Raw genomic sequence first — 12,165 nt, forward strand, 5'->3', positions numbered from 1 at the left:
CTGCAACGACTTATTCAAGAATTAGGAAGATGTGTTTTTGAAAAGTTCCTTTATGTCTTGATGAGCTAGAGAGAAAAATTCAGATCCACCTGGGTCACAACTGACAGCAAGCATGTGAATATGTGCCTTTGAAACGTCTGCCACACTACTGGGACATCATTGCCCTAAATTTGGAGATACAGCAAGATTCAGATTCATTTATGTTACTTTAGTTCTTGCTTGAAATGTTTGTGCAGTCTTCAGGAGGCTGCAATAAAACCACATTTTAATCATGTATCATTCAGTTTTCTGGCATGTATATGAATATTGTTACCTCTCAGGACAGAGAAATGTTTGAAGTTCTGGAACAGATGTGATAATTAGCAAAACCTGTCTGAGGCTCTAACTTTTCTGCTAGAGACTTGATTTGACTTTATTCTCTTCCCTTTTATTTTATCTAATGTATAATCTACTGCAAGATAAACTATTGGAAAGGATACATATCTCGAAATTATATGGCAAATACAGTTGCAAGCATCTCAGTAACCCAGCTGCCTCTGAATAAGGCTGTACCACAACTGTACACAGCTAAAACAATTCAGAAAGTCGGGGAATGCATAGGGAGGGCACACGTCCCGACACAGAGCAATAAAGAAACAAACCACAACACATTAACCAAAGCAGTCACAGCAACTGGGCCAGTCAGATTAAAAGTGCAAGGTCTGTATAAAGTCCTTCCCTTGGTAGCTGTGTCCTTCAAGACAGACTCCTGTTTCCAGTGCCAGTTTGAGCAGTTCCTACCTGAGCCTCAGCACCTGAAGCCCTCTCTTACACCTGCTCCTCAAGCTCAGAAGCAGCCCTCATATGGGAGCTTCACCACCCCAGCCATCAAGGAATTCATTACATGAAATTTGACCATTTTTGCATAATAGTGACAAGCTTAGGGCACAAAAAATTCACCATTTTAAATCGCTTGCATCAAAATTTTTCAAGAAAGAAACACAAGTAGGCATTCTTTGTTAGAGGTCTCAAATATATGTTCTTTGGCTGGTTTAAAGAGAAGATAGAATCACTTTGTCTTTTCTTATATAGACATGTCTGTAAGCTTTACAGAACAATATTTCTCCATCATATCACAAAAGTGGGGAAGTTTAAGAGTTTTATCAGGATAAAAATCACTTTCATGCAAGTGTACGCAAATCTGTTTCAGTGAGCGCAAACTTCTTTTTGGTTAAATTTGCTGATATGTTTCTTGACTGAGCTAAACTGAAACACTCTGGTTTAAACTGACTTGAGAGAATCCAAGCACAAAGATGTGCTCCTATGAAGTAACAGCTGTTTAAAAAATAAAAAACCAAAACAACTCACAAAAAAAACAAACGAAAACACAAAAAAGACCCAAAAAACACAAACACGCACGCATTGAAATTCAGCCAAATTAGTTTTTGTGAGTGAAGAATGACAGAAACTTCATCAGCTACCCAGTTTTTGTCTGAATTTCTTCTACCTCCATCATTCTCTTCCATCAAATATGGATGTCTGCTGCACTGAGCCTCAGTTCTCAAGCTTCTGCTATACGCAATAGCACAACACATTCTTTTTTATGTTCGTAAATTAGCAATAGATCCTAAAATTACTCAATCCCCTCTGCCTCAGCCTACAAATGCAGCACACAAGTTTCAAGATAATTTTTCAACTCATTCAGACAACAGCAGTATCAGAGAGTACAAAAAAAAGAGGAAAAAATACCACCTCAGGTCAATGAACTAAAATACAACAGTCTCATTGTTTGTACTCTCTTTTAATGGTCTCTTGTAGACTTTTTTAAAAATACCGCAAAACTAGAAGTCCAAGAAAACCTTAGCAAATGTGTCTCTTCAAGAAGGAAAAAAACATGCTAGAACATGCTAAATAGATCTACTTACTATTTATACTTCAGGAATGCTGTAAATACCATTAGCAAGACTGTGCAGATTAACATCAAACACACAGCTCTTAAAAGAGGGTTACATTTCACAGCTCTAACAAGAACCACCAAAGTCATCAAGAGAAAAGAAAATTACGTTATTTAATTTTTCTTTAAAATACAGTTCCTCAGGGAGCTACCTAGGGACCATAAACAGCATCATGAATTGTGAAAGCCTGTAACCTTAATACATTCTTACAGCAGCTGATGCTCCACACTACTTAACATTAAACATTAGAAACATTTGGCAGTACTTCCTGAACAGCATGGTTCCTTCTCAAATACCTGCTTTCATGGAGTTCAAAATTAACAAAGTTCCCATTAATTCAGTAAGGACTACAGATAACCCAGCAAAATCTCAGCCCCAAATTTATGTATGTATTTGATCTCAAATTTAGAAAAACTTGGGAAATTCCAACAAGTACATCTCCTCAGTAATGCAAGCTAGTACAAAGACACTCAACTCCATATCTCAGTGTGAAGCTCTGTCAAACTTGACCACAAGGACAGATGCCTCAGCCATGATCCAGGATGGACTCAAAACATATAAAATGTCTTCCAGAGCTTCTGTGCAAATGTAGTAATAAATCATGACAAACTTTTGCCACGAAACTAATATTTTAGGACAAAAATAATTAGTCTCAGAAGAATCTTTCTAGGATTTCTGTTTATGAAAGAAGTCAGACTTACAATGACTACCAGTACCATAATCTGCTTCTGCTCCAAATAAAATACATTTTAGTGACATTTTCTTCAGGAACTAAAGTCCATATCTTACTGTACATTTATGCAAAGAACACTCCAAAACCTAAAAATCCTCTCAAGTCTGTATTTCTCTCCAGAAGGAGATATGACAGAAAAGTGACAAATACATTCATATTAACTACAGATCTTATACTTGACCAAAAGATCAAACACATGTTTTAAGTCAATTTAGGAATATTAAAAAACCAGTTGTTTGAAGAACTTAAAATAAAAAATTCTATTTGTCTAAATAAGTCCTCTAACGTGGACAGCGTTAGTTCTATATTTACACAAGTACAAGGCTAGTTCCAAGACCCAGGAAGACTGTTGCTGGCACAAAGGAAGTTTTAACATCAGTGAAACCAATGAATGAAGTATTAGACGTAAGATATATGCAGCCATTTTTGCTCAAGGCTGGAAATGAGGCAGAATACATAGAAACCTTTCAGAAGTGCAATTTACCAGAAGTCTGACCATTTCTGGATTTCTGGTTTGGGTTTTTTTCCCCACTAGTACTTACTAATCTACTCATCTGTATTTCCTGCATCACCTAGTTATTTTTACAAATGCTGATATAAAACATGCATGATTAAAATATCTGTACATTCCTTTTCTCCTAAAATATTAGTCATTCCAAAAATACAGTTCACAACAAATGGTAAAAGATTTATTTGTATTACTGCTAGTTAAGTAGCTTTTAGACCCAGCCAAAAAGAAATGCTTATTTCTCAACTATCTGTGAAAGTTATACAACTGCTAGTTTATATTAACTGTATCAGCAGAGTTGTATAAGTTACCTGACAAAAATAGCAATGTGTCAAGTATCTTGAAAGATATTAGCTCCATTATTTCAAATGCTCTAGCAAAATTCATTTTAAACACCCTGAAAATTACAAAAATGCAATACATTTAACATTCCCTAATGACTCAGTAAGCCTTAGAAAGTCAGTGTGCATGTCAGCTCTCCAGAACTATTCACAAACAAGAGAGACCTTTCACACCAAGGAGCTTGTTTCAAATCCCAGCACTGACAATCTGCCAGAATTGAAAACAGCAGGACAAATAATAATTGGGTATCTGTTTGCATATTAATGACCAATATTCTATGTGCAGAAATGAAACCATGTTATTTCAATCCCAATGGTAGATAAAGATATACTATGTTTAAAGCCTGACAATTTTAGCAGCTGCAGAACTGCACAAACACTGCAGACACTACGGAGCATGCCAAAACAGCATTCTGACTGGCACTGCTGAAGATTGCTTCAGAAGCTCATAAAACATTCCTAGATAAAGACATATATTTTCTTTCTGCAAATTCAAACTGCTGGTTCTCACCAGTACACAGCTTTGCCAGTGTCAGGTTAAAGAACTCCAACACATAGTCACAGGAAACCTCTGCTTTCATCATTCTAGTCAGAAGGAGTAAACAAATAAAAACTGACACATGCATCTGTGTTTACCTTCCACAAACCAGGCCTTTAAGATTTACATTTCTTCAAAGAGAGTATCTCACATTTGTATAACGTGACAACATTTCAATAACAAGGGTATTCTATAGAGTATAACATATAGTTTTATCCTAATAGAGCCAGAAACTTCATCAATAAGCACTACAAACAAACAAACATACACATTACTTTGAAAAGAATCTCAACTTGATCTGTGAATGGGTGTTCTTTGATTAAAACTAGATGTACTAACAAGATTAGATCTAGGCAGATAGCACGGAGTTTATGCTGCTATGGGCTGGACGCAGAGGTGTCCTGTTCCTGGCAAGTTCACTGGTATTGCCAGAGTCAAGAGAGGGATGCCTACCAAGGAATCTCACTGTTAATTTAATGACAGAATAAAACCTAAAATAAATTAATCATCAGGAAAGTACATGCCAGCTGCTATCATCTCTCTGACCATGAGTAATCTCACAGGAAAGAAAAAAAAAAAAAACAAACCACAAAACCACTAATCTCCTTAATTTCCTTTCTATGGTGTTGAGGCTATAAAGGCTATTACTTAAAGTGAAATAAATGGTATTTTGCCTTTCCATAACTTTGGATATTATGAATGCTTTCAGAAGAACTGGTGGATGGATATAACTAACAGCGTTTTAGCAGGATGTCTTTGTAACTTGAGCCAACTCCTTTTTCATGGATTTTTTTTTTTTTTTTTTAACTGACTTAACGACCCAGAGAGAAAACAAAGAAAAGGGCTTCCTTTCAGACTGTAGAAGCTATCACTCTCATTAGATTGCAATGGATGTTTTTTCCCACTTATTTAAGGGGAGTAATGTTAAGTCTGAAACAGGCATTTCACCTTTTCAGTGAGAAACATGCAACAATCTCTTGCTTCTACCATAAACACATCTTGTTCTGTAACTATTTCAGTTTCAATGACATAAGGAAGTTCATCCCCACCTCTCCCAATTCTTCATAATGCAGAGTGAGCAATGAATGCACAATATCATCTAAAGTGTTATTCAGCACAACAGAAAAACCTACGTTTTATTGGACGTGGTACAAATTAATCTCACAATAAGGGAAAACATTGAGGGTGCAGAGACTGAAGTCTAGTTACGTTGGAATTCCTTCTACCTATGCAAAGCAAGTGCATGCAAATTATCTAGTCACAACCAATATGCTATGCATAATTTACAGAATAATACAAATGAGAGTAAAAAAGTGCAAATTACGCAGGATCAAAATGTAGAAGAGTAAGTTACTGAGGACAAGTTCTAGTGCTTTCAGTTGTATTTTTCACACATTAACATAAATAACAGCAATAAAACAGACATTTGAAAATATTTTCAGTGAAATAAAAGGATCTGGCTACAATAAACTGGATTCAGATTATCCTCCTGTCCCTTGCAGCTTCTCCTTCCCTCACTATATGGTAAGCTATTAGGAAAATGTGGTCACTAAATGAATAGCAATAACACATAAGGACTGATGCAGATGATTCCTTTCACATGCGTATTAGCATTCCAAACAGAGCATAGGAATCCTCAGCATAGCTGTTCTGTTTTTATAATCCTGTAAAGGAAAGCAGTCACCATTTCATGTCTTTCCAAATGCTCAGTTTATAACCAAATGTGTCAAGTATTTTAACAAATCTTTCAGCTCTGTATGAAAATTTTTCCTCAACAGTGCACACAGTAAGTAGAACAAAGACAAAAGAGTTGCAAAGGTTTTTTGTTTGTTTGTTTTCTTATCAAACCAGTATTTTTTTTCCTTTTATGAACATTTTTTCCTCTCTTTGCAAATTAAGCCTGTGATCTAAAAGCTAAAGAATCTAAAGCCTCAGGTTTTAAAATCAGACCTTATTATGAACATCTGCTTCAAAAAAAGGTTCTAGTTGTTCGACATGATTCAAGTTTTCAAAAGAAGACAGTAACATTTGCTTTGCAAGGTGAACAGGGTAAAGAGTTTGGTAACATCATTATGAGAGACAAAGATAAGTTTAAAATTAAGAAAATTGGCCTTAAAGCCTTTGGAAGGTTTGATGAGTGTGGAGACAGAGCACAGCAAGGGTACTGCAATGGCATAACCATGGGATCAAAGTCAGATTAAGACTCTTGGCAATCAAAATAAAATGCCTCTTTCAACATAATAAGCCAGGACATCAGTGTAGCTCCTGTAAACTAGAATATTTTAAGTGAATTAATGTTTTCAGTCACATTACATCTGGAGAAAAATGAAGCAAATTCATATTATAGCAAAAGTGTATATGTAATCTGTAGGAGTTTTGCCTATTATTGAAAAGCTGTTTCTTTTCCAAAAGACCAACTGATAAAAGACAAAAATGGGTATTAATTGTGATATTTACATGATGATGCAGGTGATGCTCTTTAGTAACTGGATTTAGACAACTAGCTCATTTCATGTAGGCCATTGGACAGATGGTCACAACTTTCAATCACGTCCAGTCTCATAGCAGTTCAAACTCGTGACCAAGAGGAAAAAAGCTTTGTGTGCCATTAATAATCTCCATACCATCTGTTCTCTGTAAATGGAGACACTCTAGGACAATTCCCAACATATTTTTATGATAATATTTATTTCAAATCTTTCCAGAAGCTTGCTATTTACCCCATCAAGTTCTCTCATTTGGCAAACATTAATTTTCCTAATTTGAATTCACTAAGAAACCACACAAGTCACTTCTATTTAACAAACTTTAGCTGGCATAGCACCCTAACACTGAATAGCCTTTTGCATGCCTTAGTTAAGAAGTAGGTATTACTCAAGAGTTTTTTCAGAATTAAAATAAATGCACATCAAAATATGTATATTACATATGTGCATGGAAGGACTGTTTCGGACTCACCTATCACAGTAATATAGTTCAAAAGCTAGGAATTTGAAGTTCAAAAAACTCTGCTGACCTCAGAGGCAGGCTACATTTGAATGCACAAATGCTGAAAATGCTTCAGCAGAAAAATAATTGAAAGTCAGTTAAACAATTGTGCAGAAAATTCTCAACACCACGCATGGATTTCAGCTTCCTAGACATGACGAGCTGACTTTGGCCAGCTGCCAGACACCTGCCCAGCTGCTCTCACACTTCTCATCAGTGGAAGAAAGGGGAGAGAAGATGGAAAAGCTTGTGGATCAAGAAAAAGACAGGGAGATCACTTATCAATCATCATCACAGGCAAAACAGACTTGACTTGGGAAAAATTAATGTAGTTTCTTGCCAATTAAAATAGAGTTGAACAGTAAGAAACAAAAGACAAAACCTAAAACACCTTCTCTGCTACTGTGCACCTTCACTCTTTCATTCCTGGCTTCTCTATCTCCTTCCTCCCTGAGTAGCATGGCATTAGTTTACGGTCAGTCCTTAGCTCTTCTTTGCTGCTCCCTCCTCCTCACACACTTCCCCTGCTCCAGTGTGGGTCGTTCCCATGGGCTGCAGTCCTTTGGGATAAATCTGCTCCAAGATGGGCTCTTCACAGGCTACAGTGTGGATATTTGCTCTAGTATTGTCCTCTCCACAGGCTGCCAGGGAATACCTGCCCCACCACAGTGCCTCTAGGAGCCACAGGAGATCCCTTCCCAGGTGCCTGGACCATCTCTTCCCACTTCTCCCCTTCTCCCCTCAGGGCTCCCAGGGCTGTTTCTCACACTTTTCCCCTCACCTATGAGCAGTGTTTTGCTCCTCCTTACACAGACTCCCCAAGGTGCTGCCATCATGGCCACAGGGCTCAGCTGTGCCCTGCAGTGGGTGGGTTGGAGCTGGCTGGAACAGGGCAGCCCTGGCCTCTCCTCCCAGAGGCCGCCCAGCAGCCCCCACACCTGGGCACCCGCACCCGGTACATCCAGTTAAGAGTCGGACATCTGATGTCACCAGCTCATTCTAGACTTCATTTTTCTTCTTTTGTCTCTAAGTTTTAAAACTCATCTCAACAACAATGAAATTATAATGAAAATGGTAGTTGTTTCCCTTTTCCTTCTTTTTATTTCTCCCCAAGCTTCTGTAGTAGTTAACAATTACTAGGTTGTTTCACAATGAGGAAAACATTTTTGTGGTGATGCCACCTCTAAATCTGAAGCACAATGGAGGAAGCATATAATGCAACACTGTTGGACTCTATGATCTTAAAGGCCTTTTCTAACCTAAAAGGTTCTACGATTGTGCTATTTATAAGGCAAGCACAGCAGCCTGCCTCCACTCTTCCAGAGAGACAGGACCGCCGTGCATGGCAGTGAGTGCCCAGCCTGTCAGCTTCAGTTCTCCAAATGACTCGAGAAGGTAAGCAGGCAAAGGGATTGCAGGTGGCTCTAACGTGCACAGGCTTGTTTGAACTAAATACTCTAGTAACTGAGCTTTTAACTCCATGTAGCCTTTTCCCTTCTCCTGCTGACAGCGATCTTAAGACCTGACAAGGCAGGCTGACAGATGCAAGTGCCATACTCTGTAGATGCTGGCAACAAAAGCAGAGGTAGAGCTTTTATGAACACACAGCCAAGTACTGCTCCTAGGTCTGGACAAGCATTCAAATGAGGCAGGATTCTCATTTCATGGCTGTCTTTTGCTCTTTTAATTTCCTTGGAAATGTTATTTTTTCAACATACCAAAAATCGCTGAGAAATAAGCCACTTTAAGAACTGGCAGAAGCAAAAAAAATCAAACCCTCAAACCATGCATCCAATTGCATGTTGTGCAATGAAGAATAAAAAGAATGAAAACCTCCCCACTGGGAAGCAACTGAGGGAAGGGACAAAGAGGTTTTCTTGGATTTATATCAAAGGAAGCAAGTGACCTCACCATGATCAAAAACAACTGCCCAATATCAATCAATAACTTACGTAAAATGTATCTCTGAGGACTAAAATATGCTTTGCCCCCATGCTGTCCAATAATACTCAACTGAAAAGGCAAGGAAACTATAAAGCAAGATCTGAAGCTTCAATGAATGCACTTGTTCCGCAACTAACGTTGGCAATGCTAAGTTAAAGCCCCTGACATCCTTTGCCTTACCAACTTCTCAGACATCACTTCCATTGAGAGCACCTGCATAGAATGATGAAGCCAATGCAATCTTGCTTATATGGGAGAGGAGGGGGAGTGGTAAAAAAAGGCATTGCCAAAAAGAGCAGAAGCAGCAGAAACCAGCATGAATGGAAGAAAAAAGAAAAGCACCACATACCACACTGAATTTATTTGGTTCCCTATAAAGAGAACTAGTTATAACAGTTTCCATTGAGTTTCAAAGTGAAGCAATATGAAATATAACTATAATTCAACTTCTTGCATTTTAGGTTAGACTTTTGCTTTTCAGAAAAGCTAATACAAAAGAGAGACCTCAACAATTTGTATGTAAAATCCAGACATAGTATTTGTCACTATTTCTACTCTTTTTTTTTTTTTGAATGAGCAATACAGCTTCTTACACAAAGCTATACTCAAATCACTTTTCATAGTGTCTTAGGAACAGCAGATGTTTCCCGAAATGCTGACAAATACAGAAAAGACATGACCATGATGCAGACCAGGGGCTACAGTGCTGCTATGGAGTCAGGTGACCTATTACACAGCTGTTTTACTAGGCAGATGGAATGGAGAAGAGGACCAACACCACATCCTCATTAATCCACCTTCATATTGTCACCTTATCTTCCAAGCAGCAACTGTGGAAACAGTGAGCCTACTTGTGATCTTCCTTCATGTTACAGCTTCAAGTATTCACATCTGGAGTTCCAATATAATGATTCTATTTTCTAATAGGTAGTGTGCACCGCATACTTTCACAGTAGGTACACCTTTGGTTCAGAGTCTGCGAGCACCTTTTATACAGACAAAAGTGTCTGTTGGTTTGTTTTAGGGTTTGTGGGGTTTTTCTTTTTTGGTTGGTTTTTTTGGTTGGTTGGTTGAGGTTTTTTTGGGAGGGAAACACCTTCCTGCTCCTCCACCCCCACTTCGTTTTGTTTTTAAAGACCTTCCCCCATTATTATAGTCACAGCAGATCTTTATCATTCTTACCCTCACGGAACTCGCCTACACAGAATCACAGAAGCTACCAAGAGGCTAAGAAAAATAACATATCTTATTTCTTGATGTATGTTCAGACCTAGCAGCTCTACCAATACAATTTCTTCCAGCAGTTTTATCAATCTACTACGTTTTAGAAAACAACTGGTCACAACTGAGCAAACAGCCACCACACATGACATTAGCAACTGTGGTATGTTTTGAACCTAGAATTTGTGGAAATGCTTGTGAAACTTTCTAGTAGGGAACAGAGAACAACTTAACCAAAACTCTTGTCTTTTCCTAAGTGCTTACAAAACAGTCTCTGAAACACAGCCACAGGTCAAGTATACAGCACCAGGGCTATAACTTACATTATATTAAGATTATATTGCTTCAGTGTACCCGCTGAATTAAGCCTGTTCAAAACCAATCATCAGCAGTCTCACTTCCCATCTTCAAAAGGAATTTTCTGCCTCTAAATGTTTTTCAAACCACAGATCCTATCTGAACTTTTGATTAAGATTACAGCTCTATTTAGTATTTTGTGTACAAATACTAATCTTCCCATCAACTGTACATGTGAAGGTTCTGGTTAGTAATACAGATGGCCAGAAAGCCAGAAAGAAACATGGGGAACACGAGTCCAGATCAACATTAAAGACTTTTTCAAGTACAGATAGGAGTGCAGGAACACCTCTATGCAATACAACTAGTTGGCAAAAGTGGCAATGTAGACGATACTAGAAGACAAATTGTCAACAGTTTATTATAATCAGTTTTAGTGGCAAAACATATACTCTTTATCTGGCATAAGCTTATTTCCAAGAAGATGGGTACAGCTGTGCCTGGAAAAGTATCTTCACCAGCAAATCTTCAAGGGCAGTCAAGACACAAGTCTAAACAGGGAACGGAATGAAAAACGTAGGGAGGCTGATGTTTTCAAGCACAGCCAGCTAGAGAAAAAAAACGGTAGGAGACTATCTGACAAACTTAAAATAGTAAGACTTTCAGCAAAAGGAGCAATAGACACAAGTTCAATACTAAGGATGCCTGAATGTGAACCTCATCTTAAATGATGTATGTATTTGTTGGTCCTAGGCTTCTAAGCTATGAGTTAATTAAAATTTGAAGAACATTAACTCTGCTAGCAAGCAGGACATCAGTTTTCCACCTGGCTTTGAGAACACAAACCAGCCGCTACTGTTGTTCTCGTCAGTCTGATGTGTAAACTTAGGTTTTCCAAGGACTCCATGATAGAAGCATATAACTTCAGAAAAGCCTGAAATCCCTTTTAATAATAATAATTAAAAAAAAAAAAAAAAAATCAACAAAACCACCAACACAGCCCTAAGTTTGCATGTTATCTCTCCATTAGTACAACGTGGAAGTGTCCAGATGTTCCAGTTCCTTCCATTGTTCAGTAAGACACAATACAAAATCCTAGCTGCTACCCCCATTTAACACTGCTTTCGAGTAACTGAACAGCTTTTTGGGTTGTATAAAACCTGCAGATTCTAGCTCTCCAGTCCTGCTTTTAGTCCAAACTCAGGCAATATTATCATCACTAATAGACTGAAGAGTAAAAGGCAAAGCTTTTCTCAGGAGAGCTATTTAAAAATGCACAAGGAACACACAGACTGACTTGGGGAAATAACACCCCATCATCAACGCATAGTGCAGCATATGCAGCCCTACTTCAGGAGAGATCATCTCATCCTTGCATCTACATCGGTTCATTCTTCAGGCTACGGCCGCACCTGCTGCTGCACTGTCTTTGTTAATGTATACTGATGAGTCTGATGCCCAAAAAAGCAAATGCTCTTAATAGATTTATAATCTGAACAAACTGATAGATTTGGACAGAAAATAACACTGTGATGGTCTAGGGAAAAGATGCAAATCAAAGTAAGACTAGTTTTGGATGGTGCCTACATCACAGACTTAAGGACTGGAATTATACAGACTAACCCAAGTCACTGAATTTAAAATACGATTATTAACCTGTA

The 12,165-nt window shown here is 38.0% G+C and overlaps 1 protein-coding gene across 3 annotated transcripts in view; it reads right to left on the minus strand.

Moving 5' to 3' along the window:
- Nucleotides 1-12,165, minus strand: part of CADM2 (cell adhesion molecule 2) — a 670,830-nt gene that overhangs the window by 608,499 nt on the left and 50,166 nt on the right. The gene's annotated exons all lie outside the window — the stretch shown is intronic.

This window comes from Caloenas nicobarica, chromosome 1 (genome assembly GCF_036013445.1).
Source record: "Caloenas nicobarica isolate bCalNic1 chromosome 1, bCalNic1.hap1, whole genome shotgun sequence".
In the NCBI taxonomy this organism is placed as follows: domain Eukaryota; kingdom Metazoa; phylum Chordata; class Aves; order Columbiformes; family Columbidae; genus Caloenas; species Caloenas nicobarica.